Raw genomic sequence first — 5,169 nt, forward strand, 5'->3', positions numbered from 1 at the left:
TAGGATGAGGTTAATGTGGGATTTATGCCTCTGTGGTGTACCGTGCACAAAGCGGTGATAATGCTTATTTAGTACTTAGTTCACGTACAAAATGGTTGGCTATAAAAATCGAAGGCATACAAAGATGGGCTAGAGAAGGCACAGAATAAGGAGTGATTTCTTCAAGCTGAGGGCTTAGAGATGAGAGCAGATGAGGAAGAGAAATTTTTTGTAATTGAGGAGCTAATTCTCTGGTTGCATGAGGCAGGAAGCTGGAGGGTGGGGGCTCCTAGAACCCTACCTCAATCAATCTATGCCTGACAATCTACCAGTGGGGTTTGGTGCTGCCCAGGTAGAGCAAGAGATGCTTTCTGCATAGCCATACTTCCTCCTGGTACCTCCGTAATTCCTTTTTACTGCAAAGGCCCATGGCTTTCAGATAGACCCAAGACTTCAAGAGGGCCAGAGAGCTGCAGGGCAGAGCCAGTCACACATCTGGGCTCTGCTCCTCTGGTATCCAAAGCAGATGGACTCAACAAGATGGCCATAAAAATGCCAAGCAACTTCCTAACGGTTGGCCAGGCATCTGGGCATCAGGCACAGTGTGCATATTTCCTACACATGTTGGTGAAATGTTTATTTCCAAGAACAGAAGTGGTCCAGAAAAACCCCTGGAAGCCACCCAGCACCATATCCAGGAAAATCTACCCATTCCAGGAGCTGCTTCCTACTCAGGGTATCTGAAGGCTGGTGTCCCACTTCCCCAGGGCAAAGTGGAGACTTGGGGAACTATAAACCAGCAGGATCTCCCCCTTCTCTTGCATCTCAGCTGGTTTCACTGAGCCAGGATGATGCATAACCAGGAAGATCCAAGTAATTCTCCAGCTGCTGCAGTAGGTGAAGAGGGATCACATCAGGTGCATTGTTCTCTGCAAGCAGAAGTGGACAAAACACTGCTGCCAGGTCCATAGCAACCTCAGGGATTGTCTCAAAATAGAAATCAAAAAAATAAAGAAGAAGAAAAAGAGGAGGAGGAAGAGGAGGAGGAAGAGGAGGAGGAAGAGAAAAGAAAGAATTCAAACAAGTCATGGTCTCACCTGCTCAAGCCCTCCAAGGGCTTCTTACCTCACTCAGAGCATTGAAAGCCCTTTCAGAACCCACAAGCCCTACATCAGTTGGTCCCCTCTCCTTTGGACTGATTTCTGCCTCTCCATCTCCCTGAGGTCTTTTCTTCTTCTTCCTTTTTATCGGTACCAGGGATCGAACTCACGACTGCCTGCTTGCAAGGCAGGCACTTATGCCACTGAGCTAAATCCCCAGCCCCCCTGAGGTCTTTTCTGCTGCAGCCACCCTGGCCACTTTCTTGCACACTCCAGACTCAGGGCCTTTGCACATGCTGTTCCCTTTGTCTGGGATATTGTTGCTTCAGATATTTGTAGGGCCGTTTCTGCATTTTACAGAGCTCAGCTTTCACGTCCCCTCCTCGTGGTGACCCCGTGGGAATGGCCTCCATCACTTTCTTTGACATCCTGTTTTGATGATCAATATAGCATCTGTGTTCATTTAGGTTGTTTACTCAGCCTCTCCATACAAGGATATAACCCTTCTGAGGGTCGGTGTGTTGCCTGCCTTGTTCAGCCTTGTGTGCTCAATTCCTGAAGAAGGGTCAAATGCCCAGCAAGGTTCGAAGAATCAGTCACTCTTAGATGGATGAAGGTGAGCAGCTACCATGTACCAGGTGATATGTGAAGTTCTTTTCAAGCATAGCCTCCTTAAATCTTTGTGATAATCCTGCCCTGTCATACTATTCCTATACCCATTTCCCAGATAAGGAAACAAAGTTAACAGGGCAAAGCACTTACCCAATGACACATAACCTGGCAAGAGGTGGCAGGCAGGACTCAAGTGCAGAGTTGTTCCTGACCCCAAGCTGGCGTTCTCCATGGGAAGATTAGCTGACCTCAGCTGTGGGTAACCCACGGGGAGTGAAAGGCAAGATGGTCTGTTTTAAAAGAGCTTCTTAGGCAGCTGACCTTGTAAACACTTCCCTGTCTTCCACAGCCTGAGATTCATCCGGATTGCTGGTCAGGGTGTTTGCCGCATATATATTTAGCTTATATGAGGCCTAACAGGGCTAATCTTTTTCCCCACGCTCTCCCTGGGAGCCCCAGATTCATGCCAATCCACCTTCCTTCACCAGCCCAGGGCCTTCCTGCACTGCTTTGCACCTCATTCACCACTTTACACACTTCGTGCAGACTCACCCATGCACACACAGTCTCCTTCTTCCACTTACTGCCCCTCCCAACACTTCCCCGCACTCCCATCTGAAGATGAAGAATTTTATTTTTTTAAATACACACAGCACAAACCACAGAGGGTCATGAGAGGGCTATGGAACGAGCAGTAAACTTGACTGCCAATCAAATGTTTCAAAATGGCTCCTCTGGCCTCCTCCAGCTTGCCCTACGTGCCTGCTGCTCACTTGGGGAATTATTCTCGGGTACCATTTGCATTGCTGGCACCGCCCCACCAGCCTGTGTATTAGACACGTCCCAGGGTGGGGTGCTGCACTTAGTTACACCGAATGACGAATGTTTCCACAGCTGCAAACAAGAAACTTTTGCTAAGAAGTTGGGGCTGCAGGAGGAGGCTACTGACCTGGTTATTGGTGTTTGAATGAGGAAAGAGAAGAGAGGCGGTAAGGATTCCTCCAGATGGCAAATGGTAGGTCTCAGAAAGCCGAGTAAACCTCTGCCGGTATCTTAACAGGCAAGGAATTTAGCTGGAAATATACCAAGCAATTAAATTAAAATGGGCCAATCCCCACCACATACACCACTCTCAGAACAACGCTGAAAGCGAGCTTGTACCCAGGGCTGCGGCTCGCCAGGCATCTGTCTAACCTCACTTGATCCTCACTCCACTCTGAGTTAGATATTCTTATCATTATAGATGAGGACACAAGGTGCAGGAAGATTAATGAATTTGTCAGTGCCGCGAGCAGAGCGGAGTGCCAAACACCAGCTGTCAGGCTCTTAGCGTCTGTACTAAACGCTTCCATCCTCCATTCTTCCCGTGCAGATTCAGGAAAGGGGTCTTGAATCCGGCAGCCTGACACAATCACTTGGGGTGCTCCTTAGAAAACCACCAAGACCCAGACCCAACTCAGATCAATGAGGTGCCCTCCAGACATTGGTATTTTTCAAAATGTGATTTTTTTTAACAGTACTGAGGATTAAACTCAGGGACTTCCCACTGAGCTGTGTTTCCAGCCCCCTATTTTCACTCATTGTTTTGAGACTAAGTGTCACATAATAAATTGCCCCGGTTGGCCTTGAACTTGCAACCTTCCTGCCTCAGTGTCCTAGAGTGCTAGCATTACAGGTAGGCACTACTACACCCAGCTGAAAAGAGATTCTAATGTGCAACCTGATTTGAGAACCACAGTGGTCAACTTCAAAGTCAAGTTCCCTGATCCAACAGCATTAGCAACATCTGAGGATGCATTAGGAATGCAAACTCCTGTAGACCTACTGGGTCAGAAATTCAGGGGGTTGAGCCTGGGTTCATATTTTAACAATTCAGAAAACCGTTACTTGAAAACTAATATCCTGGGGGCTGAGGGTTTAGCTCAGTGGCATAAGCACCTGCTTGGCAAGCATAAGGTTGTGAGTTCAATCCCCAGTACCAAAAAACAAACAAAACTAATGTCCTTTCCAGAAATACAAATCCTGTGAAGGCAGGGATTTTATATGCTCCATTCATTCTCAATACCTGCCACCAAAATACTTACAAAAAAGAAAAACTATACTATGGAAACTGTTTCCAATACAGTAAGAATATCTGAACTGGTGGGCATTTAAAACCTCTACTTCCCACAGTTAGTTAAGGATTCAATTTCCATTAGTTAGTTAGATTAAAATCTTTGCAGTCTAAAAGTATTTAACCAGTCTGCTCATTTTTTCCCCCAAAATGATGAAATTAATAGCAACCACAGCGGTAATTGCTGGCCTGGCCCCTGCTATGATTAGTGCAGGTAGCTAATGTGCAAGGCTGTTGTAGTTTCTGAACTTTCAGCCCCAGAAGGTCAAGGGCAGCCCATTTTTGACAAAGACAGGAAATTTTTCCTAGCAGTTGAGTCAGTCTATGTTCTTCAGCCCCGCTCAGCAGCCAGGCAGCACCGTAGCATAATCAGAGAAAATTAACCATCCCTGCAACTCTGCTCATTAAAAGACGGCGACTCACGGTGGTTCCGTACCAGCCGGCTTGTCTCACAATTTTCCTCTCCACATCTTCTAAAAAATGACCTGGAATCACAGCCATCCTGCAAGTGACCAGTGATTAAATTTGTCCCCACAATTAATGTGTCTGTGACTGGCAGTGGGGAAGTGGTGTTATAGAGCAATCAACAATCAATGGTGAGAAGGTGACCTGACACCACAATCTTCTACAGTCGTAATCAATACCACTCTGGCCAGGCAGAGCCCCTCTCAATCTGCCCTGCCTTCATCTCGATACAGTTTATTCTTGTATAAAATACCTTAAATAAATAGTGCACAGAGAACACTCAGGGATACTTTAAATTACATCCATATCGTGCAAAGGCAAAAGCGAGTTCCACTGGGGAGAATCTGTCTCTCAGAACCAAACAAGCCTTTCTTTTAAAAACCTCATAATTGGTTATTTACACACTCCGCAACTTCACATTGATGCTGCATCCCGATTATCATAAGCATTTCCAACTTGACAGAGCCCGGCCACAGTGAATATGCAAGCTTTTCTAATTTCCCCTGCGACTAATGGGGATGGTGAGAAAGGATGATTTATTTGTTTGTGATTTGAATAGGATAATGGCCACACCATCTCAAATTCAGGGCTATGTTCCAGCCACTTGTGTTGCTTTGAAAACCCTGCCTGACACCCTCCAGAAATTATAAAAATTACAGGGCCCAAGATTTTTCTTGTTGTGCCTGGGCAGTGGTGATGTTGCCCCCCACCCTGCCATCTCTGGGTCTGGGAGGAGAGCAGGGAAGGACTTTGTGCGGCAGAAAACGCTATCCCATGAATGTGGGTCCAGTTTTCAGGCTGGCGAAGAGCGACATCAGTTACATGTGGATCAATTTAATCACAGGGAGCAGATCAGACTGAACACAAAGGCTGCGCTGCCAACTCCCAGACTGCCAGGCC

The 5,169-nt window shown here is 46.7% G+C and overlaps 1 long non-coding RNA gene across 1 annotated transcript; it reads right to left on the minus strand.

Moving 5' to 3' along the window:
* Positions 1–601: 601 nt before the first annotated feature.
* On the minus strand, positions 602–2,850 carry LOC134475602 (uncharacterized). Its single transcript, XR_010046784.1, has 3 exons — positions 2,641–2,850; positions 1,842–1,944; positions 602–908 (listed from the first exon to the last, which is right to left on the minus strand). It is a non-coding gene; the product is annotated as an uncharacterized LOC134475602 (long non-coding RNA).
* Between the last annotated feature and the right edge of the window lie 2,319 nt (positions 2,851–5,169).

This window comes from Cavia porcellus, unplaced genomic scaffold, assembly GCF_034190915.1.
Source record: "Cavia porcellus strain 051 isolate PalLab524CR breed Dunkin Hartley unplaced genomic scaffold, mCavPor4.1 scaffold_4, whole genome shotgun sequence".
NCBI lineage: Eukaryota > Metazoa > Chordata > Mammalia > Rodentia > Caviidae > Cavia > Cavia porcellus.